Here is a 27,579-nt window from a genome sequence, read left to right on the forward strand (position 1 = left end):
CAATGAAAGCAGAGCAGCCGATGCCCTCATGCAAGCAGCCCTCAGAGGACTTCAATGAAAGCAGAGCAGCCGACGCCCTCATGCAAACAGCCCTCAGAGGACTTCAATGAAAGCAGAGCAGCTGATGCCCTCATGCAAGCAGCCCTTAGACGACTTCAATGAAAGCAGAGCAGCCGACGCCCTCATGCAAACAGCCCTCAGAGGACTTCCATGAAAGCAGAGCAGCCGATGCCCTCACGCAAACAGCCCTCAGAGGACTTCAATGAAAGCAGAGCAGCCGGATGCCCTCATGCAAGCAGCCCTCAGAGGACTTCAATGAAAGCAGAGCAGCCGATGCCCTCACGCAAGCAACCCTCAGAGGACTTCAATGAAAGTAGAGCAGCCGATGCCCTCACGCAAACAGCCCTCAGAGGGCTTCAGTGAAAGCAGAGCAGCCGATACCCTCACACAAACAGCCCTCAGAGGGCTTCAGAGAAAGCAGAGCAGCCGATGCCCTCATGCAAGCAGCCCTCAGAGGACTTCAGTGAAAGCAGAGCAGCCGATGCCCTCACGCAAGCAGCCCTCAGAGGACTTCAATGAAAGCAGAGCAGCCGACGCCCTCACGCTAACAGCCCTCAGAAGACTTCCATGAAAGCAGAGCAGCCGATGCCCTCATGCAAGCAGCCCTCAGAGGACTTCAGTGAAAGCAGAGCAGCCGATGCGCTCATGCAAACAGCCCTCAGAGGACTTCAGTGAAAGCAGAGCAGCCGATGCCCTCATGGAAGCAGCCCTCAGAGGACTTCAATCAAAGCAGGGCAGCCGGATGCCCTCATGCAAGCAGCCCTCAGAGGACTTCAATGAAAGCAGAGCAGCCGATGCCCTCACGCAAGCAGCCCTCAGAGGACTTCAATGAAAGCAGAGCAGCCAGACGCCCTCATGCAAGCAGCCCTCAGAGGAATTCAATCAAAGCAGGGTAGCCGACACCCTCATGCAAACAACCCTCAGAGGACTTCAGTGAAAGCAGAGCAGCCGATGCCCTCATGCAAGCAGCCCTCAGAGGACTTCAGTGAAAGCAGAGCAGCCGGTGCCCTCATGCAAACAACCCTCAGAGGACTTCAATGAAAGCAGAGCAGCAGACGCCCTCATGCAAGCAGCCCTCAGAGGACTTCAATGAAAGCAGAGCAGCCGATTCCCTCACGCAAACAGCCCTCAGAGGACTTCAATGAAAGCAGAGCAGCCGACGCCCTCATGCAAGCAGCCCTCAGAGGGCTTCAGTGAAAGCAGAGCAGCCAATGCCCTCATGCAAGCAGCCCTCAGAGGACTTCAATGAAAGCAGAGCAGCCGACGCCCTCATGCAAGCAGCCCTCACAGCACTTCAATGAAAGCAGAGCAGCCGGATGCCCTCATGCAAGCAGCCCTCAGAGGACTTCAATGAAAGCAGAGCAGCCGATGCCCTCACGCAAGCAGCCCTCAGAGGACTTCAATGAAAGCAGAGCAGCCGATGCCCTCATACAAGCAGCCCTCAGAGGACTTGAATGAAAGCAGAGCAGCCGATGCCCTCACGCAAACAGCCCTCAGAGGACTTGAATGAAAGCAGAGCAGCCGATGCCCTCACGCAAGCAGCCCTCAGAGGACTTCAATGAAAGCAGAGCAGCCGACGCCCTCATGCAAGCAGCCCTCAGAGGGCTTCAATGAAAGTAGAGCAGCCGAAGCCCTCACGCAAGCAGCCCTCAGAGGACTTCAATGAAAGCAGAGCAGCCGACGCCCTCATGCAAACAGCCCTCAGAGGACTTGAATGAAAGCAGAGCAGCCGATGCCCTCACGCAAACAGCCCTCAGAGGACTTGAATGAAAGCAGAGCAGCCGATGCCCTCACGCAAGCAGCCCTCAGAGGACTTCAATGAAAGCAGAGCAGCCGACGCCCTCATGCAAGCAGCCCTCAGAGGGCTTCAATGAAAGTAGAGCAGCCGAAGCCCTCACGCAAGCAGCCCTCAGAGGACTTCAATGAAAGCAGAGCAGCCGACGCCCTCATGCAAACAACCCTCAGAGGACTTCAATGAAAGCAGAGCAGCCGATGCCCTCATGCAAACAGCCCTCAGAGGACTTCCATGAAAGCAGAGCAGCCGATGCCCTCACGCAAGCAGCCCTCAGAGGACTTCAATGAAAGCAGAGCAGCCGATGCCCTCACGCAAGCAACCCTCAGAGGACTTCAATGAAAGTAGAGCAGCCGATGCCCTCACGCAAACAGCCCTCTAAGGTCTTCAGTGAAAGCAGAGCTGCCGATACCCTCACACAAACAGCCCTCAGAGTGCTTCAGAGATAGCAGAGCAGCCGATGCCATCATGCAAGCAGCCCTCAGAGGACTTCAATGAAAGCAGAGCAGCCGATGCCCTCATGTAAGCAGCGCTCAGAGGACTTCAATCAAAGCAGAGCAGCCGGATGCCCTCATGCAAGCAGCCCTCAGAGGACTTCCATGAAAGCAGAGCAGCCGATGCGCTCATGCAAGCAGCCCTCAGAGGACTTCAATGAAAGCAGAGCAGCCGATGCCCTTACGCAAACAGCCCTCAGAGGACTTCAATGAAAGCAGAGCAGCCGGATGCCCTCATGCAAGCAGCCCTCAGAGGACTTCAATGAAAGCAGAGCAGCCGATGCCCTCATGCAAGCAGCCCTCAGAGGGCTTCAATGAAAGTAGAGCAGCCGATGCCCTCATGCAAGCAGCCCTCAGAGGACTTCAATGAAAGCAGAGCAGCCGACGCCCTCATGCAAGCAGCCCTCAGAGGACTTCAATGAAAGCAGAGCAGCCGATGCCCTCATGCAAGCAGCCCTCAGAGGACTTCAGTGAAAGCAGAGCAGCCTATGCCCTCATGCAAGCAGCCCTCAGAGGACTTCAATGAAAGCAGAGCAGCCGATGCCCTCACGCAAGCAGCCCTCAGAGGACTTCAATGGAAGGAGAGCAGCCGAAGCCCTCAAGCAAGCAGCCCTCATAAGACTTTAATGAAAGCAGAGCAGCCAGATGCCCTCATGCAAGCAGCCCTCAGAGGACTTCAATGAAAGCAGAGCAGCCGATGCCCTCATACAAGCAACCCTCAGAGGACTTCCATGAAAGCAGAGCAGCCGATGCCCTCATGCAAGCAGCCCTCAGAGCACTTCAATGAAAGCAGAGCAGCCGATGCCCTCACGCAAGCAGCCCTCAGAGGACTTCAATGAAAGCAGAGCAGCCGATGCCCTCATACAAGCAACCCTCAGAGGACTTCAATCAAATCAGAGCAGCCGGATGCCCTCATGCAAACAGCCCTCAGAGGACTTCAGTGAAAGCAGAGCAGCAGATGCCCTCATGCAAGCAGCCCTCAGAGGACTTCAATGAAAGCAGAGCAGCCGATGCCCTCATGCAAGCAGCCCTCAGAGGACTTCAATGAAAGCAGAGCAGCAGATGCCCTCATGCAAGCAGCCCTCAGAGGACTTCAATCAAAACAGAGCAGCCGATGCCCTCATACAAGCAGCCCTCAGAGGACTTGAATGAAAGCAGAGCAGCCGATGCCCTCATACAAGCAGCCCTCAGAGGACTTCAATGAAAGCAGAGCAGCCGACGCCCTCATGCAAACAGCCCTCAGAGGACTTCAATGAAAGCAGAGCAGCCGATGCCCTCATGCAAGCAGCCCTCAGAAGACTTCAATGAAAGCAGAGCAGCCGATGCCCTAATGCAAGCAGCCCTCAGAGGACTTCCATGAAAGCAGAGCAGCCGATGCCCTCACGCAAACAGCCCTCAGAGGACTTCAATGAAAGCAGAGCAGCCGGATGCCCTCATGCAAGCAGCCCTCAGAGGGCTTCAATGAAAGCAGAGCAGCCGGATGCCCTCATGCAAACAGCCCTCAGAAGACTTCAATGAAAGCAGAGCAGCCGATGCCCTCATGCAAACAGCCCTCAGAGGACTTCCATGAAAGCAGAGCAGCTGATGCCCTCATGCAAACAGCCCTCAGAGGACTTCAATGGAAGGAGAGCAGCCGAAGCCCTCAAGCAAGCAGCCCTCATAGGACTTCAATGAAAGCAGAGCAGACGATGCCCTCATGCAAACAGCCCTCAGAGGACTTCAATGAAAGCAGAGCAGCCGATGCCCTCATGCAAGCAGCCCTCAGAGGACTTCAATGAATGCAGAGCAGCCGATGCCCTCATGCAAGCAGCCCTCAAAGGATTTCAATCAAAGCAGAGCAGCCGATGCCCTCATGCAAGCAGCCCTCAGAGGACTTCCATGAAAGCAGAGCAGCCGATGCGCTCATGCAAGCAGCCCTCAGAGGACTTCAATGAAAGCAGAGCAGCCGATGCCCTTACGCAAACAGCCCTCAGAGGACTTCAATGAAAGCAGAGCAGCCGGATGCCCTCATGCAAGCAGCCCTCAGAGGACTTCAATGAAAGCAGAGCAGCCGACGCCCTCATGCAAGCAGCCCTCACAGCACTTCAATGAAAGCAGAGCAGCCGGATGCCCTCATGCAAGCAGCCCTCAGAGGACTTCAATGAAAGCAGAGCAGCCGATGCCCTCACGCAAGCAGCCCTCAGAGGACTTCAATGAAAGCAGAGCAGCCGATGCCCTCATACAAGCAGCCCTCAGAGGACTTGAATGAAAGCAGAGCAGCCGATGCCCTCACGCAAACAGCCCTCAGAGGACTTGAATGAAAGCAGAGCAGCCGATGCCCTCACGCAAGCAGCCCTCAGAGGACTTCAATGAAAGCAGAGCAGCCGACGCCCTCATGCAAGCAGCCCTCAGAGGGCTTCAATGAAAGTAGAGCAGCCGAAGCCCTCACGCAAGCAGCCCTCAGAGGACTTCAATGAAAGCAGAGCAGCCGACGCCCTCATGCAAACAGCCCTCAGAGGACTTGAATGAAAGCAGAGCAGCCGATGCCCTCACGCAAACAGCCCTCAGAGGACTTGAATGAAAGCAGAGCAGCCGATGCCCTCACGCAAGCAGCCCTCAGAGGACTTCAATGAAAGCAGAGCAGCCGACGCCCTCATGCAAGCAGCCCTCAGAGGGCTTCAATGAAAGTAGAGCAGCCGAAGCCCTCACGCAAGCAGCCCTCAGAGGACTTCAATGAAAGCAGAGCAGCCGACGCCCTCATGCAAACAGCCCTCAGAGGACTTCAATGAAAGCAGAGCAGCCGATGCCCTCATGCAAACAGCCCTCAGAGGACTTCCATGAAAGCAGAGCAGCCGATGCCCTCACGCAAGCAGCCCTCAGAGGACTTCAATGAAAGCAGAGCAGCCGATGCCCTCACGCAAGCAACCCTCAGAGGACTTCAATGAAAGTAGAGCAGCCGATGCCCTCACGCAAACAGCCCTCTAAGGTCTTCAGTGAAAGCAGAGCTGCCGATACCTTCACACAAACAGCCCTCAGAGGGCTTCAGAGAAAGCAGAGCAGCCGATGCCCTCATGCAAGCAGCCCTCAGAGGACTTCAATGAAAGCAGAGCAGCCGATGCCCTCATGCAAGCAGCGCTCAGAGGACTTGAATCAAAGCAGAGCAGCCGGATGCCCTCATGCAAGCAGCCCTCAGAGGACTTCCATGAAAGCAGAGCAGCCGATGCGCTCATGCAAGCAGCCCTCAGAGGACTTCAATGAAAGCAGAGCAGCCGATGCCCTTACGCAAACAGCCCTCAGAGGACTTCAATGAAAGCAGAGCAGCCGGATGCCCTCATGCAAGCAGCCCTCAGAGGACTTCAATGAAAGCAGAGCAGCCGATGCCCTCATGCAAGCAGCCCTCAGAGGGCTTCAATGAAAGTAGAGCAGCCGATGCCCTCATGCAAGCAGCCCTCAGAGGACTTCAATGAAAGCAGAGCAGCCGACGCCCTCATGCAAGCAGCCCTCAGAGGACTTCAATGAAAGCAGAGCAGCCGATGCCCTCATGCAAGCAGCCCTCAGAGGACTTCAGTGAAAGCAGAGCAGCCTATGCCCTCATGCAAGCAGCCCTCAGAGGACTTCAATGAAAGCAGAGCAGCCGATGCCCTCACGCAAGCAGCCCTCAGAGGACTTCAATGGAAGGAGAGCAGCCGAAGCCCTCAAGCAAGCAGCCCTCATAGGACTTTAATGAAAGCAGAGCAGCCAGATGCCCTCATGCAAGCAGCCCTCAGAGGACTTCAATGAAAGCAGAGTAGCCGATGCCCTCATACAAGCAACCCTCAGAGGACTTCCATGAAAGCAGAGCAGCCGATGCCCTCATGCAAGCAGCCCTCAGAGCACTTCAATGAAAGCAGAGCAGCCGATGCCCTCACGCAAGCAGCCCTCAGAGGACTTCAATGAAAGCAGAGCAGCCGATGCCCTCATACAAGCAACCCTCAGAGGACTTCAATCAAATCAGAGCAGCCGGATGCCCTCATGCAAACAGCCCTCAGAGGACTTCAGTGAAAGCAGAGCAGCCGATGCCCTCATGCAAACAGCCCTCAGAGGACTTCAATCAAAACAGAGCAGCCGATGCCCTCATACAAGCAGCCCTCAGAGGACTTGAATGAAAGCAGAGCAGCCGATGCCCTCATACAAGCAGCCCTCAGAGGACTTCAATGAAAGCAGAGCAGCCGACGCCCTCATGCAAACAGCCCTCAGAGGACTTCAATGAAAGCAGAGCAGCCGATGCCCTCATGCAAACAGCCCTCAGAGGACTTCCATGAAAGCAGAGCAGCCGATGCCCTCACGCAAACAGCCCTCAGAGGACTTCAATGAAAGCAGAGCAGCCGGATGCCCTCATGCAAGCAGCCCTCAGAGGGCTTCAATGAAAGCAGAGCAGCCGGATGCCCTCATGCAAACAGCCCTCAGAGGACTTCCATGAAAGCAGAGCAGCTGATGCCCTCATGCAAGCAGCCCTCAGAGGACTTCAATGGAAGGAGAGCAGCCGAAGCCCTCAAGCAAGCAGCCCTCATAGGACTTCAATGAAAGCAGAGCAGACGATGCCCTCATGCAAACAGCCCTCAGAGGACTTCAATGAAAGCAGAGCAGCCGATGCCCTCATGCAAGCAGCCCTCAGAGGACTTCAATGAAAGCAGAGCAGCCGATGCCCTCATGCAAGCAGCCCTCAGAGGACTTCCATGAAAGCAGAGCAGCCGATGCGCTCATGCAAGCAGCCCTCAGAGGACTTCAATGAAAGCAGAGCAGCCGATGCCCTTACGCAAACAGCCCTCAGAGGACTTCAATGAAAGCAGAGCAGCCGGATGCCCTCATGCAAGCAGCCCTCAGAGGACTTCAATGAAAGCAGAGCAGCCGACGCCCTCATGCAAGCAGCCCTCAGAGGGCTTCAATGAAAGTAGAGCAGCCGATGCCCTCATGCAAGCAGCCCTCAGAGGACTTCAATGAAAGCAGAGCAGCCGACGCCCTCATGCAAGCAGCCCTCAGAGGACTTCAATGAAAGCAGAGCAGCCGATGCCCTCATGCAAGCAGCCCTCAGAGGACTTCAGTGAAAGCAGAGCAGCCTATGCCCTCATGCAAGCAGCCCTCAGAGGACTTCAATGAAAGCAGAGCAGCCGATGCCCTCACGCAAGCAGCCCTCAGAGGACTTCAATGAAAGCAGAGCAGCCGACGCCCTCACGCAAGCAGCCCTCAGAAGACTTCAATGAAAGCAGAGCAGCGGGTGCCCTCATGCAAACAGCCCTCAGAGGACTTCAGTGAAAGCAGAGCAGCCGATGCCCTCACGCAAACAGCCCTCAGAGGACTTCAATGAAAGCAGAGCAGCCGATGCCCTCACGCAAGCAGCCCTCAGAGGGCTTCAATGAAAACAGAGCAGCCGGATGCCCTCATGCAAGCAGCAATCAGAAGACTTCAATGAAAGCAGAGCAGCCGATGCCCTCATGCAAGCAGCCCTCAGAGGGCTTCAATCAAAGCAGAGCAGCCGGATGCCCTCATGCAAGCAGCCCTCAGAGGACTTCAGTGAAAGCAGAGCTGCCGATGCCCTCACGTAAACAGCCCTCAGAGGACTTCAATGAAAGCAGAGCAGCCGAGGCCCTCACGCAAGCAGCCCTCAGAGGGCTTCAGTGAAAGCAGAGCAGCCAGATGCCCTCATGCAAACAGCCCTCAGAGGACTTGAATGAAAGCAGAGCAGCCGGATGCCCTCACGCAAGCAGCCCTCAGAGGACTTCAATGAAAGCAGAGCAGCCGAGGCCCTCACGCAAGCAGCCCTCAGAAGACTTCAATGAAAGCAGAGCAGCCGATGCCCTCATGCAAACAGCCCTCAGAGGACTTCAGTGAAAGCAGAGCAGCCGATGCCCTCACGCAAACATCCCTCAGAGGACTTCAATGAAAGCAGAGCAGCCGATGCCCTCACGCAAGCAGCCCTCAGAGGGCTTCAATGAAAACAGAGCAGCCGATGCCCTCATGCAAGCAGCCCTCAAAGGATTTCAATCAAAGCAGAGCAGCCGGATGCCCTCATGCAAGCAGCCCTCAGAGGACTTCAATGAAAGCAGAGCAGCCGGATGCCCTCATGCAAACAGCCCTCAGAGGACTTCAATGAAAGCAGAGCAGCCGAGGCCCTCACGCAAGCAGCCCTCAGAAGACTTCAATGAAAGCAGAGCAGCCGATGCCCTCATGCAAACAGCCCTCAGAGGACTTCAGTGAAAGCAGAGCAGCCGATGCCCTCACGCAAACATCCCTCAGAGGACTTCAATGAAAGCAGAGCAGCCGATGCCCTCACGCAAGCAGCCCTCAGAGGACTTGAATGAAAGCAGAGCAGCCGGATGCCCTCATGCAAGCAGCCCTCAGAGGGCTTCAGTGAAAGCAGAGCAGCCAGATGCCCTCATGCAAACAGCCCTCAGAGGACTTGAATGAAAGCAGAGCAGCCGGATGCCCTCATGCAAACAGCCCTCAGAGGACTTCAATGAAAGCAGAGCAGCCGAGGCCCTCATGCAAGCAGCCCTCAGAGGACTTCAATGAAAGCAGAGCAGCCGGATGCCCTCATGCAAGCAGCCCTCAGAGGACTTCAATGAAAGCAGAGCAGCCGGATGCCCTCATGCAAACAGCCCTCAGAGGACTTCAATGAAAGCAGAGCAGCCGAGGCCCTCATGCAAGCAGCCCTCAGAGGACTTCAATGAAAGCAGAGCAGCCGGATGCCCTCATGCAAGCAGTCCTCAGAGGACTTCAGTGAAAGCAGAGCAGCCGGATGCCCTCATGGAAACAGCCCTCAGAGGACTTCAATGAAAGCAGAGCAGCCAATGCCCTCATGCAAGCAGCCCTCATAGGACTTCAATGAAAGCAGAGCAGCGGGATGCCCTCATGCAAACAGCCCTCAGAGGGCTTCAATGAAAGCAAGCAGCCGATGCCCTCATGCAAACAGCTCTCAGAGGACTTCAATGAAAGCAGAGCAGCCGACGCCCTCATGGAAGCAGCCCTCAGAGGACTTCAATGAAAGCAGAGCAGCCGACGCCCTCATGCAAGCAGCCCTCAGAGGGCTTCAATGAAAGTAGAGCAGCCGATGCCCTCATGCAAGCAGCCCTCAGAGGACTTCAATGAAAGCAGAGCAGCCGACGCCCTCATGCAAGCAGCCCTCAGAGGACTTCAATGAAAGCAGAGCAGCCGATGCCCTCATGCAAGCAGCCCTCAGAGGACTTCAGTGAAAGCAGAGCAGCCTATGCCCTCATGCAAGCAGCCCTCAGAGGACTTCAATGAAAGCAGAGCAGCCGATGCCCTCACGCAAGCAGCCCTCAGAGGACTTCAATGAAAGCAGAGCAGCCGACGCCCTCACGCAAGCAGCCCTCAGAAGACTTCAATGAAAGCAGAGCAGCCGATGCCCTCATGCAAACAGCCCTCAGAGGACTTCAGTGAAAGCAGAGCAGCCGATGCCCTCACGCAAACATCCCTCAGAGGACTTCAATGAAAGCAGAGCAGCCGATGCCCTCACGCAAGCAGCCCTCAGAGGGCTTCAATGAAAACAGAGCAGCCGGATGCCCTCATGCAAGCAGCCCTCAGAAGACTTCAATGAAAGCAGAGCAGCCGATGCCCTCATGCAAGCAGCCCTCAGAGGGCTTCAATCAAAGCAGAGCAGCCGGATGCCCTCATGCAAGCAGCCCTCAGAGGACTTCAGTGAAAGCAGAGCTGCCGATGCCCTCACGTAAACAGCCCTCAGAGGACTTCAATGAAAGCAGAGCAGCCGAGGCCCTCACGCAAGCAGCCCTCAGAGGGTTTCAGTGAAAGCAGAGCAGCCAGATGCCCTCATGCAAACAGCCCTCAGAGGACTTGAATGAAAGCAGAGCAGCCGGATGCCCTCACGCAAGCAGCCCTCAGAGGACTTCAATGAAAGCAGAGCAGCCGATGCCCTCATGCAAACAGCCCTCAGAGGACTTGAATGAAAGCAGAGCAGCCGGATGCCCTCATGCAAGCAGCCCTCAGAGGGCTTCAGTGAAAGCAGAGCAGCCAGATGCCCTCATGCAAACAGCCCTCAGAGGACTTGAATGAAAGCAGAGCAGCCGGATGCCCCCATGCAAACAGCCCTCAGAGGACTTCAATGAAAGCAGAGCAGCCGAGGCCCTCATGCAAGCAGCCCTCAGAGGACTTCAATGAAAGCAGAGCAGCCGGATGCCCTCATGCAAGCAGCCCTCAGAGGACTTCAATGAAAGCAGAGCAGCCGGATGCCCTCATGCAAACAGCCCTCAGAGGACTTCAATGAAAGCAGAGCAGCCGAGGCCCTCATGCAAGCAGCCCTCAGAGGACTTCAATGAAAGCAGAGCAGCCGGATGCCCTCATGCAAGCAGTCCTCAGAGGACTTCAGTGAAAGCAGAGCAGCCGGATGCCCTCATGGAAACAGCCCTCAGAGGACTTCAATGAAAGCAGAGCAGCCAATGCCCTCATGCAAGCAGCCCTCATAGGACTTCAATGAAAGCAGAGCAGCGGGATGCCCTCATGCAAACAGCCCTCAGAGGGCTTCAATGAAAGCAAGCAGCCGATGCCCTCATGCAAACAGCTCTCAGAGGACTTCAATGAAAGCAGAGCAGCCGACGCCCTCATGGAAGCAGCCCTCAGAGGACTTCAATGAAAGCAGAGCAGCCGATGCCCTCATGCAAGCAGCCCTCAGAGGACTTCAATGAAAGCAGAGCAGCCGATGCCCTCATGCAAGCAGCCCTCAGAGGACTTCAATCAAAGCAGAGCAGCTGATACCCTCATGCAAACAGCCCTCAGAGGGCTTCAATGAAAGCAAGCAGCCGATGTCCTCATGCAAAAAGCCCTCAGAGGGCTTCAATAAAAGTAGAGCAGCCGACGCCCTCACGCAAGCAGCCCTCAGAGGACTTCAATGAAAGCAGAGCAGCCGACGCCCTCACGCAAACAGCCCTCAGAGGACTTCAATGAAAGCAGAGCAGCCGATGCCCTCATGCAAACAGCCCTCAGAGGACTTCCATGAAAGCAGAGCAGCCGATGCCCTCACGCAAACAGCCCTCAGAGGACTTCAATGAAAGCAGAGCAGCCGATGCCCTCACGCAAACAGCCCTCAGAGGACTTCAATGAAAGCAGAGCAGCCGGATGCCCTCATGCAAGCAGCCCTCAGAGGACTTCAATGAAAGCAGAGCAGCCGATGCCCTCACGCAAGCAGCCCTCAGAGGACTTCAATGAAAGCAGAGCAGCCGGATGCCCTCATGCAAACAGCCCTCAGAGGACTTCAGTGAAAGCAGAGCAGCCGATGCCCTCATGCAAGCAGCCCTCAGAGGACTTCAATGAAAGCAGAGCAGCCGATGCCCTCACGCAAACAGCCCTCAGAGGACTTGAATGAAAGCAGAGCAGCCGATGCCCTCACACAAGCAGCCCTCAGAGGACTTCAATGAAAGCAGAGCAGCCGACGCCCTCACGCAAGCAGCCCTCAGAGGGCTTCAATGAAAGCAGAGCAGCCGGATGCCCTCATGCAAACAGCCCTCAGAGGACTTCAGTGAAAGCAGAGCAGCCGATGCCCTCATGCAAGCAGCCCTCAGAGGACTTCAATGAAAGCAGAGCAGCCGATGCCCTCACGCAAACAGCCCTCAGAGGACTTGAATGAAAGCAGAGCAGCCGGATGCCCCCATGCAAACAGCCCTCAGAGGACTTCAATGAAAGCAGAGCAGCCGAGGCCCTCATGCAAGCAGCCCTCAGAGGACTTCAATGAAAGCAGAGCAGCCGGATGCCCTCATGCAAGCAGCCCTCAGAGGACTTCAATGAAAGCAGAGCAGCCGGATGCCCTCATGCAAACAGCCCTCAGAGGACTTCAATGAAAGCAGAGCAGCCGAGGCCCTCATGCAAGCAGCCCTCAGAGGACTTCAATGAAAGCAGAGCAGCCGGATGCCCTCATGCAAGCAGTCCTCAGAGGACTTCAGTGAAAGCAGAGCAGCCGGATGCCCTCATGGAAACAGCCCTCAGAGGACTTCAATGAAAGCAGAGCAGCCAATGCCCTCATGCAAGCAGCCCTCATAGGACTTCAATGAAAGCAGAGCAGCGGGATGCCCTCATGCAAACAGCCCTCAGAGGGCTTCAATGAAAGCAAGCAGCCGATGCCCTCATGCAAACAGCTCTCAGAGGACTTCAATGAAAGCAGAGCAGCCGACGCCCTCATGGAAGCAGCCCTCAGAGGACTTCAATGAAAGCAGAGCAGCCGATGCCCTCATGCAAGCAGCCCTCAGAGGACTTCAACGAAAGCAGAGCAGCCGATGCCCTCATGCAAGCAGCCCTCAGAGGACTTCAATCAAAGCAGAGCAGCTGATACCCTCATGCAAACAGCCCTCAGAGGGCTTCAATGAAAGCAAGCAGCCGATGTCCTCATGCAAAAAGCCCTCAGAGGGCTTCAATAAAAGTAGAGCAGCCGACGCCCTCACGCAAGCAGCCCTCAGAGGACTTCAATGAAAGCAGAGCAGCCGACGCCCTCACGCAAACAGCCCTCAGAGGACTTCAATGAAAGCAGAGCAGCCGATGCCCTCATGCAAACAGCCCTCAGAGGACTTCCATGAAAGCAGAGCAGCCGATGCCCTCACGCAAACAGCCCTCAGAGGACTTCAATGAAAGCAGAGCAGCCGATGCCCTCACGCAAACAGCCCTCAGAGGACTTCAATGAAAGCAGAGCAGCCGGATGCCCTCATGCAAGCAGCCCTCAGAGGACTTCAATGAAAGCAGAGCAGCCGATGCCCTCACGCAAGCAGCCCTCAGAGGACTTCAATGAAAGCAGAGCAGCCGGATGCCCTCATGCAAACAGCCCTCAGAGGACTTCAGTGAAAGCAGAGCAGCCGATGCCCTCATGCAAGCAGCCCTCAGAGGACTTCAATGAAAGCAGAGCAGCCGATGCCCTCACGCAAACAGCCCTCAGAGGACTTGAATGAAAGCAGAGCAGCCGATGCCCTCACACAAGCAGCCCTCAGAGGACTTCAATGAAAGCAGAGCAGCCGACGCCCTCACGCAAGCAGCCCTCAGAGGGCTTCAATTAAAGTAGAGCAGCCGACGCCCTCACGCAAGCAGCCCTCAGAGGACTTCAGTGAAAGCAGAGCAGCCGACGCCCTCACGCAAGCAGCCCTCAGAGGACTTCAATGAAAGCAGAGCAGCCGATGCCCTCACGCAAACAGCCCTCAGAGGACTTGAATGAGAGCAGAGCAGCCGATGCCCTCACGCAAGCAGCCCTCAGAGGACTTCAATGAAAGCAGAGCAGCCGATGCCCTCACGCAAACAGCCCTCAGAGGACTTGAATGAAAGCAGAGCAGCCGATGCCCTCAAGCAAGCAGCCCTCAGAGGACTTCAATGAAAGCAGAGCAGCCGACGCCCTCACGCAAGCAGCCCTCAGAGGACTTCAATGAAAGCAGAGCAGCCGACGCCCTCACGCAAGCAGCCCTCAGAGGGCTTCAATGAAAGTAGAGCAGCCGACGCCCTCACGCAAGCAGCCCTCAGAGGACTTCAATGAAAGCAGAGCAGCCGACGCCCTCATGCAAACAGCCCTCAGAGGACTTCAATGAAAGCAGAGCAGCTGATGCCCTCATGCAAGCAGCCCTTAGAGGACTTCAATGAAAGCAGAGCAGCCGACGCCCTCATGCAAACAGCCCTCAGAGGACTTCCATGAAAGCAGAGCAGCCGATGCCCTCACGCAAACAGCCCTCAGAGGACTTCAATGAAAGCAGAGCAGCCGGATGCCCTCATGCAAGCAGCCCTCAGAGGACTTCAATGAAAGCAGAGCTGCCGATGCCCTCACGCAAGCAACCCTCAGAGGACTTCAATGAAAGTAGAGCAGCCGATGCCCTCACGCAAACAGCCCTCAGAGGGCTTCAGTGAAAGCAGAGCAGCCGATACCCTCACACAAACAGCCCTCAGAGGGCTTCAGAGAAAGCAGAGCAGCCGATGCCCTCATGCAAGCAGCCCTCAGAGGACTTCAGTGAAAGCAGAGCAGCCGATGCCCTCACGCAAGCAGCCCTCAGAGGACTTCAATGAAAGCAGAGCAGCCGACGCCCTCACGCAAACAGCCCTCAGAAGACTTCCATGAAAGCAGAGCAGCCGATGCCCTCATGCGAGCAGCCCTCAGAGGACTTCAGTGAAAGCAGAGCAGCCGATGCGCTCATGCAAACAGCCCTCAGAGGACTTCAGTGAAAGCAGAGCAGCCGATGCCCTCATGGAAGCAGCCCTCAGAGGACTTCAATCAAAGCAGGGCAGCCGGATGCCCTCATGCAAGCAGCCCTCAGAGGACTTCAATGAAAGCAGAGCAGCCGATGCCCTCACGCAAGCAGCCCTCAGAGGACTTCAATGAAAGCAGAGCAGCCGGACGCCCTCATGCAAGCAGCCCTCAGAGGAATTCAATCAAAGCAGGGCAGCCGACACCCTCATGCAAACAACCCTCAGAGGACTTCAGTGAAAGCAGAGCAGCCGATGCCCTCATGCAAGCAGCCCTCAGAGGACTTCAGTGAAAGCAGAGCAGCCGACGCCCTCATGCAAGCAGCCCTCAGAGGGCTTCAGTGAAAGCAGAGCAGCCAATGCCCTCATGCAAGCAGCCCTCAGAGGACTTCAATGAAAGCAGAGCAGCCGACGCCCTCATGCAAGCAGCCCTCACAGCACTTCAATGAAAGCAGAGCAGCCGGATGCCCTCATGCAAGCAGCCCTCAGAGGACTTCAATGAAAGCAGAGCAGCCGATGCCCTCACGCAAGCAGCCCTCAGAGGACTTCAATGAAAGCAGAGCAGCCGATGCCCTCATACAAGCAGCCCTCAGAGGACTTGAATGAAAGCAGAGCAGCCGATGCCCTCACGCAAACAGCCCTCAGAGGACTTGAATGAAAGCAGAGCAGCCGATGCCCTCACGCAAGCAGCCCTCAGAGGACTTCAATGAAAGCAGAGCAGCCGACGCCCTCATGCAAGCAGCCCTCAGAGGGCTTCAATGAAAGTAGAGCAGCCGAAGCCCTCACGCAAGCAGCCCTCAGAGGACTTCAATGAAAGCAGAGCAGCCGACGCCCTCATGCAAACAGCCCTCAGAGGACTTGAATGAAAGCAGAGCAGCCGATGCCCTCACGCAAACAGCCCTCAGAGGACTTGAATGAAAGCAGAGCAGCCGATGCCCTCACGCAAGCAGCCCTCAGAGGACTTCAATGAAAGCAGAGCAGCCGACGCCCTCATGCAAGCAGCCCTCAGAGGGCTTCAATGAAAGTAGAGCAGCCGAAGCCCTCACGCAAGCAGCCCTCAGAGGACTTCAATGAAAGCAGAGCAGCCGACGCCCTCATGCAAACAACCCTCAGAGGACTTCAATGAAAGCAGAGCAGCCGATGCCCTCATGCAAACAGCCCTCAGAGGACTTCCATGAAAGCAGAGCAGCCGATGCCCTCACGCAAGCAGCCCTCAGAGGACTTCAATGAAAGCAGAGCAGCCGATGCCCTCACGCAAGCAACCCTCAGAAGACTTCAATGAAAGTAGAGCAGCCGATGCCCTCACGCAAACAGCCCTCTAAGGTCTTCAGTGAAAGCAGAGCTGCCGATACCCTCACACAAACAGCCCTCAGAGTGCTTCAGAGATAGCAGAGCAGCCGATGCCCTCATGCAAGCAGCCCTCAGAGGACTTCAATGAAAGCAGAGCAGCCGATGCCCTCATGCAAGCAGCGCTCAGAGGACTTCAATCAAAGCAGAGCAGCCGGATGCCCTCATGCAAGCAGCCCTCAGAGGACTTCCATGAAAGCAGAGCAGCCGATGCGCTCATGCAAGCAGCCCTCAGAGGACTTCAATGAAAGCAGAGCAGCCGATGCCCTTACGCAAACAGCCCTCAGAGGACTTCAATGAAAGCAGAGCAGCCGGATGCCCTCATGCAAGCAGCCCTCAGAGGACTTCAATGAAAGCAGAGCAGCCGATGCCCTCATGCAAGCAGCCCTCAGAGGGCTTCAATGAAAGTAGAGCAGCCGATGCCCTCATGCAAGCAGCCCTCAGAGGACTTCAATGAAAGCAGAGCAGCCGACGTCCTCATGCAAGCAGCCCTCAGAGGACTTCAATGAAAGCAGAGCAGCCGATGCCCTCATGCAAGCAGCCCTCAGAGGACTTCAGTGAAAGCAGAGCAGCCTATGCCCTCATGCAAGCAGCCCTCAGAGGACTTCAATGAAAGCAGAGCAGCCGATGCCCTCACGCAAGCAGCCCTCAGAGGACTTCAATGGAAAGAGAGCAGCCGAAGCCCTCAAGCAAGCAGCCCTCATAAGACTTAAATGAAAGCAGAGCAGCCAGATGCCCTCATGCAAGCAGCCCTCAGAGGACTTCAATGAAAGCAGAGCAGCCGATGCCCTCATACAAGCAACCCTCAGAGGACTTCCATGAAAGCAGAGCAGCCGATGCCCTCATGCAAGCAGCCCTCAGAGCACTTCAATGAAAGCAGAGCAGCCGATGCCCTCACGCAAGCAGCCCTCAGAGGACTTCAATGAAAGCAGAGCAGCCGATGCCCTCATACAAGCAACCCTCAGAGGACTTCAATCAAATCAGAGCAGCCGGATGCCCTCATGCAAACAGCCCTCAGAGGACTTCAGTGAAAGCAGAGCAGCAGATGCCCTCATGCAAGCAGCCCTCAGAGGACTTCAATGAAAGCAGAGCAGCCGATGCCCTCATGCAAGCAGCCCTCAGAGGACTTCAATGAAAGCAGAGCAGCAGATGCCCTCATGCAAGCAGCCCTCAGAGGACTTCAATCAAAACAGAGCAGCCGATGCCCTCATACAAGCAGCCCTCAGAGGACTTGAATGAAAGCAGAGCAGCCAATGCCCTCATACAAGCAGCCCTCAGAGGACTTCAATGAAAGCAGAGCAGCCGACGCCCTCATGCAAACAGCCCTCAGAGGACTTCAATGAAAGCAGAGCAGCCGATGCCCTCATGCAAGCAGCCCTCAGAAGACTTCAATGAAAGCAGAGCAGCCGATGCCCTCATGCAAGCAGCCCTCAGAGGACTTCCATGAAAGCAGAGCAGCCGATGCCCTCACGCAAACAGCCCTCAGAGGACTTCAATGAAAGCAGAGCAGCCGGATGCCCTCATGCAAGCAGCCCTCAGAGGGCTTCAATGAAAGCAGAGCAGCCGGATGCCCTCATGCAAACAGCCCTCAGAAGACTTCAATGAAAGCAGAGCAGCCGATGCCCTCATGCAAACAGCCCTCAGAGGACTTCCATGAAAGCAGAGCAGCTGATGCCCTCGTGCAAACAGCCCTCAGAGGACTTCAATGGAAGGAGAGCAGCCGAAGCCCTCAAGCAAGCAGCCCTCATAGGACTTCAATGAAAGCAGAGCAGACGATGCCCTCATGCAAACAGCCCTCAGAGGACTTCAATGAAAGCAGAGCAGCCGATGCCCTCATGCAAGCAGCCCTCAGAGGACTTCAATGAAAGCAGAGCAGCCGATGCCCTCATGCAAGCAGCCCTCAAAGGATTTCAATCAAAGCAGAGCAGCCGATGCCCTCATGCAAGCAGCCCTCAGAGGACTTCCATGAAAGCAGAGCAGCCGATGCGCTCATGCAAGCAGCCCTCAGAGGACTTCAATGAAAGCAGAGCAGCCGATGCCCTTACGCAAACAGCCCTCAGAGGACTTCAATGAAAGCAGAGCAGCCGGATGCCCTCATGCAAGCAGCCCTCAGAGGACTTCAATGAAAGCAGAGCAGCCGACGCCCTCATGCAAGCCGCCCTCAGAGGGCTTCAATGAAAGTAGAGCAGCCGATGCCCTCATGCAAGCAGCCCTCAGAGGACTTCAATGAAAGCAGAGCAGCCGACGCCCTCATGCAAGCAGCCCTCACAGCACTTCAATGAAAGCAGAGCAGCCGGATGCCCTCATGCAAGCAGCCCTCAGAGGACTTCAATGAAAGCAGAGCAGCCGATGCCCTCATGCAAGAAGCCCTCAGAGGACTTCAATGAAAGCAGAGCAGCCGATGCCCTCATACAAGCAGCCCTCAGAGGACTTGAATGAAAGCAGAGCAGCCGATGCCCTCACGCAAACAGCCCTCAGAGGACTTGAATGAAAGCAGAGCAGCCGATGCCCTCACGCAAGCAGCCCTCAGAGGACTTCAATGAAAGCAGAGCAGCCGACGCCCTCATGCAAGCAGCCCTCAGAGGGCTTCAATGAAAGTAGAGCAGCCGAAGCCCTCACGCAAGCAGCCCTCAGAGGACTTCAATGAAAGCAGAGCAGCCGACGCCCTCATGCAAACAGCCCTCAGAGGACTTGAATGAAAGCAGAGCAGCCGATGCCCTCACGCAAACAGCCCTCAGAGGACTTGAATGAAAGCAGAGCAGCCAATGCCCTCAAGCAAGCAGCCCTCAGAGGACTTCAATGAAAGCAGAGCAGCCGACGCCCTCATGCAAGCAGCCCTCAGAGGGCTTCAATGAAAGTAGAGCAGCCGAAGCCCTCACGCAAGCAGCCCTCAGAGGACTTCAATGAAAGCAGAGCAGCCGACGCCCTCATGCAAACAGCCCTCAGAGGACTTCAATGAAAGCAGAGCAGCCGATGCCCTCATGCAAACAGCCCTCAGAGGACTTCCATGAAAGCAGAGCAGCCGATGCCCTCACGCAAGCAGCCCTCAGAGGACTTCAATGAAAGCAGAGCAGCCGATGCCCTCACGCAAGCAACCCTCAGAGGACTTCAATGAAAGTAGAGCAGCCGATGCCCTCAGGCAAACAGCCCTCTAAGGTCTTCAGTGAAAGCAGAGCTGCCGATACCCTCACACAAACAGCCCTCAGAGGGCTTCAGAGAAAGCAGAGCAGCCGATGCCCTCATGCAAGCAGCCCTCAGAGGACTTCAATGAAAGCAGAGCAGCCGATGCCCTCATGCAAGCAGCGCTCAGAGGACTTCAATCAAAGCAGAGCAGCCGGATGCCCTCATGCAAGCAGCCCTCAGAGGACTTCCATGAAAGCAGAGCAGCCGATGCGCTCATGCAAGCAGCCCTCAGAGGACTTCAATGAAAGCAGAGCAGCCGATGCCCTTACGCAAACAGCCCTCAGAGGACTTCAATGAAAGCAGAGCAGCCGGATGCCCTCATGCAAGCAGCCCTCAGAGGACTTCAATGAAAGCAGAGCAGCCGATGCCCTCATGCAAGCAGCCCTCAGAGGGCTTCAATGAAAGTAGAGCAGCCGATGCCCTCATGCAAGCAGCCCTCAGAGGACTTCAATGAAAGCAGAGCAGCCGACGCCCTCATGCAAGCAGCCCTCAGAGGACTTCAATGAAAGCAGAGCAGCCGATGCCCTCATGCAAGCAGCCCTCAGAGGACTTCAGTGAAAGCAGAGCAGCCTATGCCCTCATGCAAGCAGCCCTCAGAGGACTTCAATGAAAGCAGAGCAGCCGATGCCCTCACGCAAGCAGCCCTCAGAGGACTTCAATGGAAGGAGAGCAGCCGAAGCCCTCAAGCAAGCAGCCCTCATAGGACTTTAATGAAAGCAGAGCAGCCAGATGCCCTCATGCAAGCAGCCCTCAGAGGACTTCAATGAAAGCAGAGCAGCCGATGCCCTCATACAAGCAACCCTCAGAGGACTTCCATGAAAGCAGAGCAGCCGATGCCCTCATGCAAGCAGCCCTCAGAGCACTTCAATGAAAGCAGAGCAGCCGATGCCCTCACGCAAGCAGCCCTCAGAGGACTTCAATGAAAGCAGAGCAGCCGATGCCCTCATACAAGCAACCCTCAGAGGACTTCAATCAAATCAGAGCAGCCGGATGCCCTCATGCAAACAGCCCTCAGAGGACTTCAGTGAAAGCAGAGCAGCCGATGCCCTCATGCAAACAGCCCTCAGAGGACTTCAATCAAAACAGAGCAGCCGATGCCCTCATACAAGCAGCCCTCAGAGGACTTGAATGAAAGCAGAGCAGCCGATGCCCTCATACAAGCAGCCCTCAGAGGACTTCAATGAAAGCAGAGCAGCCGACGCCCTCATGCAAACAGCCCTCAGAGGACTTCAATGAAAGCAGAGCAGCCGATGCCCTCATGCAAACAGCCCTCAGAGGACTTCCATGAAAGCAGAGCAGCCGATGCCCTCACGCAAACAGCCCTCAGAGGACTTCAATGAAAGCAGAGCAGCCGGATGCCCTCATGAAAGCAGCCCTCAGAGGGCTTCAATGAAAGCAGAGCAGCCGGATGCCCTCATGCAAACAGCCCTCAGAGGACTTCCATGAAAGCAGAGCAGCTGATGCCTTCATGCAAGCAGCCCTCAGAGGACTTCAATGGAAGGAGAGCAGCCGAAGCCCTCAAGCAAGCAGCCCTCATAGGACTTCAATGAAAGCAGAGCAGACGATGCCCTCATGCAAACAGCCCTCAGAGGACTTCAATGAAAGCAGAGCAGCCGATGCCCTCATGCAAGCAGCTCTCAGAGGACTTCAATGAAAGCAGAGCAGCCGATGCCCTCATGCAAGCAGCCCTCAAAGGATTTCAATCAAAGCAGAGCAGCCGGATGCCCTCATGCAAGCAGCCCTCAGAGGACTTCCATGAAAGCAGAGCAGCCGATGCGCTCATGCAAGCAGCCCTCAGAGGACTTCAATGAAAGCAGAGCAGCCGATGCCCTTACGCAAACAGCCCTCAGAGGACTTCAATGAAAGCAGAGCAGCCGGATGCCCTCATGCAAGCAGCCCTCAGAGGACTTCAATGAAAGCAGAGCAGCCGACGCCCTCATGCAAGCAGCCCTCAGAGGGCTTCAATGAAAGTAGAGCAGCCGATGCCCTCATGCAAGCAGCCCTCAGAGGACTTCAATGAAAGCAGAGCAGCCGATGCCCTCACGCAAGCAGCCCTCAGAGGGCTTCAATGAAAACAGAGCAGCCGGATGCCCTCATGCAAGCAGCCCTCAGAAGACTTCAATGAAAGCAGAGCAGCCGATGCCCTCATGCAAGCAGCCCTCAGAGGGCTTCAATCAAAGCAGAGCAGCCGGATGCCCTCATGCAAGCAGCCCTCAGAGGACTTCAGTGAAAGCAGAGCTGCCGATGCCCTCAAGTAAACAGCCCTCAGAAGACTTCAATGAAAGCAGAGCAGCCGATGCCCTCATGCAAACAGCCCTCAGAGGACTTCAGTGAAAGCAGAGCAGCCGATGCCCTCACGCAAACAGCCCTCAGAGGACTTCAATGAAAGCAGAGCAGCCGATGCCCTCACGCAAGCAGCCCTCAGAGGGCTTCAATGAAAACAGAGCAGCCGGATGCCCTCATGCAAGCAGCCCTCAGAAGACTTCAATGAAAGCAGAGCAGCCGATGCCCTCATGCAAGCAGCCCTCAGAGGGCTTCAATCAAAGCAGAGCAGCCGGATGCCCTCATGCAAGCAGCCCTCAGAGGACTTCAGTGAAAGCAGAGCTGCCGATGCCCTCACGTAAACAGCCCTCAGAGGACTTCAATGAAAGCAGAGCAGCCGAGGCCCTCACGCAAGCAGCCCTCAGAGGGCTTCAGTGAAAGCAGAGCAGCCAGATGCCCTCATGCAAACAGCCCTCAGAGTACTTGAATGAAAGCAGAGCAGCCGGATGCCCTCACGCAAGCAGCCCTCAGAGGACTTCAATGAAAGCAGAGCAGCCGATGCCCTCATGCAAACAGCCCTCAGAGGACTTGAATGAAAGCAGAGCAGCCGGATGCCCTCATGCAAGCAGCCCTCAGAGGGCTTCAGTGAAAGCAGAGCAGCCAGATGCCCTCATGCAAACAGCCCTCAGAGGACTTGAATGAAAGCAGAGCAGCCGGATGCCCTCATGCAAACAGCCCTCAGAGGACTTCAATGAAAGCAGAGCAGCCGAGGCCCTCATGCAAGCAGCCCTCAGAGGACTTCAATGAAAGCAGAGCAGCCGGATGCCCTCATGCAAGCAGCCCTCAGAGGACTTCAATGAAAGCAGAGCAGCCGGATGCCCTCATGCAAACAGCCCTCAGAGGACTTCAATGAAAGCAGAGCAGCCGAGGCCCTCATGCAAGCAGCCCTCAGAGGACTTCAATGAAAGCAGAGCAGCCGGATGCCCTCATGCAAGCAGTCCTCAGAGGACTTCAGTGAAAGCAGAGCAGCCGGATGCCCTCATGGAAACAGCCCTCAAAGGACTTCAATGAAAGCAGAGCAGCCAATGCCCTCATGCAAGCAGCCCTCATAGGACTTCAATGAAAGCAGAGCAGCGGGATGCCCTCATGCAAACAGCCCTCAGAGGGCTTCAATGAAAGCAAGCAGCCGATGCCCTCATGCAAACAGCTCTCAGAGGACTTAAATGAAAGCAGAGCAGCCGACGCCCTCATGGAAGCAGCCCTCAGAGGACTTCAATGAAAGCAGAGCAGCCGACGCCCTCATGCAAGCAGCCCTCAGAGGGCTTCAATGAAAGTAGAGCAGCCGATGCCCTCATGCAAGCAGCCCTCAGAGGACTTCAATGAAAGCAGAGCAGCCGACGCCCTCATGCAAGCAGCCCTCAGAGGACTTCAATGAAAGCAGAGCAGCCGATGCCCTCATGCAAGCAGCCCTCAGAGGACTTCAGTGAAAGCAGAGCAGCCTATGCCCTCATGCAAGCAGCCCTCAGAGGACTTCAATGAAAGCAGAGCAGCCGATGCCCTCACGCAAGCAGCCCTCAGAGGACTTCAATGAAAGCAGAGCAGCCGACGCCCTCATGCAAGCAGCCCTCAGAAGACTTCAATGAAAGCAGAGCAGCCGATGCCCTCATGCAAACAGCCCTCAGAGGACTTCAGTGAAAGCAGAGCAGCCGATGCCCTCACGCAAACATCCCTCAGAGGACTTCAATGAAAGCAGAGCAGCCGATGCCCTCACGCAAGCAGCCCTCAGAGGGCTTCAGAGAAAGCAGAGCAGCCGATGCCCTCATGCAAGCAGCCCTCAGAGGACTTCAGTGAAAGCAGAGCAGCCGATGCCCTCACGCAAGCAGCCCTCAGAGGACTTCAATGAAAGCAGAGCAGCCGACGCCCTCACGCAAACAGCCCTCAGAAGACTTCCATGAAAGCAGAGCAGCCGATGCCCTCATGCAAGCAGCCCTCAGAGGACTTCAGTGAAAGCAGAGCAGCCGATGCGCTCATGCAAACAGCCCTCAGAGGACTTCAGTGAAAGCAGAGCAGCCGATGCCCTCATGGAAGCAGCCCTCAGAGGACTTCAATCAAAGCAGAGCAGCCGGATGCCCTCATGCAAGCAGCCCTCAGAGGACTTCAATGAAAGCAGAGCAGCCGATGCCCTCACGCAAGCAGCCCTCAGAGGACTTCAATGAAAGCAGAACAGCCGGACGCCCTCATGCAAGCAGCGCTCAGAGGAATTCAATCAAAGCAGGGCAGCCGACACCCTCATGCAAACAACCCTCAGAGGACTTCAGTGAAAGCAGAGCAGCCGATGCCCTCATGCAAGCAGCCCTCAGAGGACTTCAGTGAAAGCAGAGCAGCCGGTGCCCTCATGCAAACAACCCTCAGAGGACTTCAATGAAAGCAGAGCAGCAGACGCCCTCATGCAAGCAGCCCTCAGAGGACTTCAATGAAAGCAGAGCAGCCGATTCCCTCACGCAAACAGCCCTCAGAGGACTTCAATGAAAGCAGAGCAGCCGACGCCCTCATGCAAGCAGCCCTCAGAGGGCTTCAGTGAAAGCAGAGCAGCCAATGCCCTCATGCAAGCAGCCCTCAGAGGACTTCAATGAAAGCAGAGCAGCCGACGCCCTCATGCAAGCAGCCCTCACAGCACTTCAATGAAAGCAGAGCAGCCGGATGCCCTCATGCAAGCAGCCCTCAGAGGACTTCAATGAAAGCAGAGCAGCCGATGCCCTCAAGCAAGCAGCCCTCAGAGGACTTCAATGAAAGCAGAGCAGCCGATGCCCTCATACAAGCAGCCCTCAGAGGACTTGAATGAAAGCAGAGCAGCCGATGCCCTCACGCAAACAGCCCTCAGAGGACTTGAATGAAAGCAGAGCAGCCGATGCCCTCACGCAAGCAGCCCTCAGAGGACTTCAATGAAAGCAGAGCAGCTGACGCCCTCATGCAAGCAGCCCTCAGAGGGCTTCAATGAAAGTAGAGCAGCCGAAGCCCTCACGCAAGCAGCCCTCAGAGGACTTCAATGAAAGCAGAGCAGCCGACGCCCTCATGCAAACAGCCCTCAGAGGACTTGAATGAAAGCAGAGCAGCCGATGCCCTCACGCAAACAGCCCTCAGAGGACTTGAGTGAAAGCAGAGCAGCCGATGCCCTCACGCAAGCAGCCCTCAGAGGACTTCAATGAAAGCAGAGCAGCCGACGCCCTCATGCAAGCAGCCCTCAGAGGGCTTCAATGAAAGTAGAGCAGCCAAAACCCTCACGCAAGCAGCCCTCAGAGGACTTCAATGAAAGCAGAGCAGCCGACGCCCTCATGCAAACAGCCCTCAGAGGACTTCAATGAAAGCAGAGCAGCCGATGCCCTCATGCAAACAGCCCTCAGAGGACTTCCATGAAAGCAGAGCAGCCGATGCCCTCACGCAAGCAGCCCTCAGAGGACTTCAATGAAAGCAGAGCAGCCGATGCCCTCACGCAAGCAACCCTCAGAGGACTTCAATGAAAGTAGAGCAGCCGATGCCCTCACGCAAACAGCCCTCTAAGGTCTTCAGTGAAAGCAGAGCTGCCGATACCCTCACACAAACAGCCCTCAGAGGGCTTCAGAGAAAGCAGAGCAGCCGATGCCCTCATGCAAGCAGCCCTCAGAGGACTTCAATGAAAGCAGAGCAGCCGATGCCCTCATGCAAGCAGCGCTCAGAGGACTTCGATCAAAGCAGAGCAGCCGGATGCCCTCATGCAAGCAGCCCTCAGAGGACTTCCATGAAAGCAGAGCAGCCGATGCGCTCATGCAAGCAGCCCTCAGAGGACTTCAATGAAAGCAGAGCAGCCGATGCCCTTACGCAAACAGCCCTCAGAGGACTTCAATGAAAGCAGAGCAGCCGGATGCCCTCATGCAAGCAGCCCTCAGAGGACTTCAATGAAAGCAGAGCAGCCGATGCCCTCATGCAAGCAGCCCTCAGAGGACTTCAATGAAAGCAGAGCAGCCGACGCCCTCATGCAAGCAGCCCTCACAGCACTTCAATGAAAGCAGAGCAGCCGGATGCCCTCATGCAAGCAGCCCTCAGAGGACTTCAATGAAAGCAGAGCAGCCGATGCCCTCACGCAAGCAGCCCTCAGAGGACTTCAATGAAAGCAGAGCAGCCGATGCCCTCATACAAGCAGCCCTCAGAGGACTTGAATGAAAGCAGAGCAGCCGTTGCCCTCACGCAAACAGCCCTCAGAGGACTTGAATGAAAGCAGAGCAGCCGATGCCCTCACGCAAGCAGCCCTCAGAGGACTTCAATGAAAGCAGAGCAGCCGACGCCCTCATGCAAGCAGCCCTCAGAGGGCTTCAATGAAAGTAGAGCAGCCGAAGCCCTCACGCAAGCAGCCCTCAGAGGACTTCAATGAAAGCAGAGCAGCCGACGCCCTCATGCAAACAGCCCTCAGAGGACTTGAATGAAAGCAGAGCAGCCGATGCCCTCACGCAAACAGCCCTCAGAGGACTTGAATGAAAGCAGAGCAGCCGATGCCCTCACGCAAACAGCCCTCAGAGGACTTCAATGAAAGCAGAGCAGCCGGATGCCCTCATGCAAGCAGCCCTCAGAGGACTTCAATGAAAGCAGAGCAGCCGATGCCCTCACGCAAGCAACCCTCAGAGGACTTCAATGAAAGTAGAGCAGCCGATGCCCTCACGCAAACAGCCCTCAGAGGGCTTCAGTGAAAGCAGAGCAGCCGATACCCTCACACAAACAGCCCTCAGAGGGCTTCAGAGAAAGCAGAGCAGCCGATGCCCTCATGCAAGCAGCCCTCAGAGGACTTCAATGAAAGCAGAGCAGCCGATGCCCTCATGCAAGCAGCCCTCAGAGGACTTCAATCAAAGCAGAGCAGCCGGATGCCCTCATGCAAGCAGCCCTCAGAGGACTTCCATGAAAGCAGAGCAGACGATGCCCTCATGCAAACAGCCCTCAGAGGAATTCACTGAAAGCAGAGCTGCCGATGCCCTCATGCAAGCAGCCCTCAGAGGGCTTCAATGAAAGTAGAGCAGCCGATGCCCTCATGCAAGCAGCCCTCAGAGGACTTCAATGAAAGCAGAGCAGCCGACGCCCTCATGCAAGCAGCCCTCAGAGGACTTCAATGAAAGCAAAGCAGCCGATGCCCTCATGCAAGCAGCCCTCAGAGGACTTCAGTGAAAGCAGAGCAGCCTATGCCCTCATGCAAGCAGCCCTTAGAGGACTTCAATGAAAGCAGAGCAGCCGATGCCCTCACGCAAGCAGCCCTCAGAGGACTTCAATGAAAGCAGAGCAGCCGACGCCCTCACGCAAGCAGCCCTCAGAGGGCTTCAATGAAAGTAGAGCAGCCGATGCCCTCATGCAAGCAGCCCTCAGAGGACTTCAATGAAAGCAGAGCAGCCGACGCCCTCATGCAAGCAGCCCTCAGAAGACTTCAATGAAAGCAGAGCAGCCGATGCCCTCATACAAACAGCCCTCAGAGGACTTCAGTGAAAGCAGAGCAGCCGATGCCCTGACGCAAACAGCCCTCAGAGGACTTCAATGAAAGCAGAGCAGCCGATGCCCTCACGCAAGCAGCCCTCAGAGGGCTTCAATGAAAGCAGAGCAGCCGGATGCCCTCATGCAAGCAGCCCTCAGAAGACTTCAATGAAAGCAGAGCAGCCGATGCCCTCATGCAAGCAGCCCTCAGAGGGCTTCAATCAAAGCAGAGCAGCCGATGCCCTCATGCAAGCAGCCCTCAGAGGACTTCAGTGAAAGCAGAGCAGCCGGATGCCCTCATGCAAGCAGCCCTCAGAGGACTTCAGTGAAAGCAGAGCTGCCGATGCCCTCACGCAAACAGCCCTCAGAGGACTTCAATGAAAGCAGAGCAGCCGAGGCCCTCACGCAAGCAGCCCTCAGAGGGCTTCAGTGAAAGCAGAGCAGCCAGATGCCCTCATGCAAACAACCCTCAGAGGACTTCAGTGAAAGCAGAGCAGCCAGATGCCCTCATGCAAACAGCCCTCAGAGGACTTCAATGAAAGCAGAGCAGCCAGATGCCCTCATGTAAGCAGCCCTCAGAGGGCTTCAATGAAAGCAGAGCAGCCGATGCCCTCATGCAAACAGCCCTCAGAGGACTTCAATGAAAGCAGAGCAGCCGATGCCCTCATGCAAACAGCCCTCAGAGGACTTCAATGAAAGCAGAGCAGCCAGATGCCCTCATGTAAGCAGCCCTCAGAGGGCTTCAGTGAAAGCAGAGCAGCCGATGCC

This window comes from Triturus cristatus, chromosome 4_2 (genome assembly GCF_964204655.1).
Source record: "Triturus cristatus chromosome 4_2, aTriCri1.1, whole genome shotgun sequence".
In the NCBI taxonomy this organism is placed as follows: domain Eukaryota; kingdom Metazoa; phylum Chordata; class Amphibia; order Caudata; family Salamandridae; genus Triturus; species Triturus cristatus.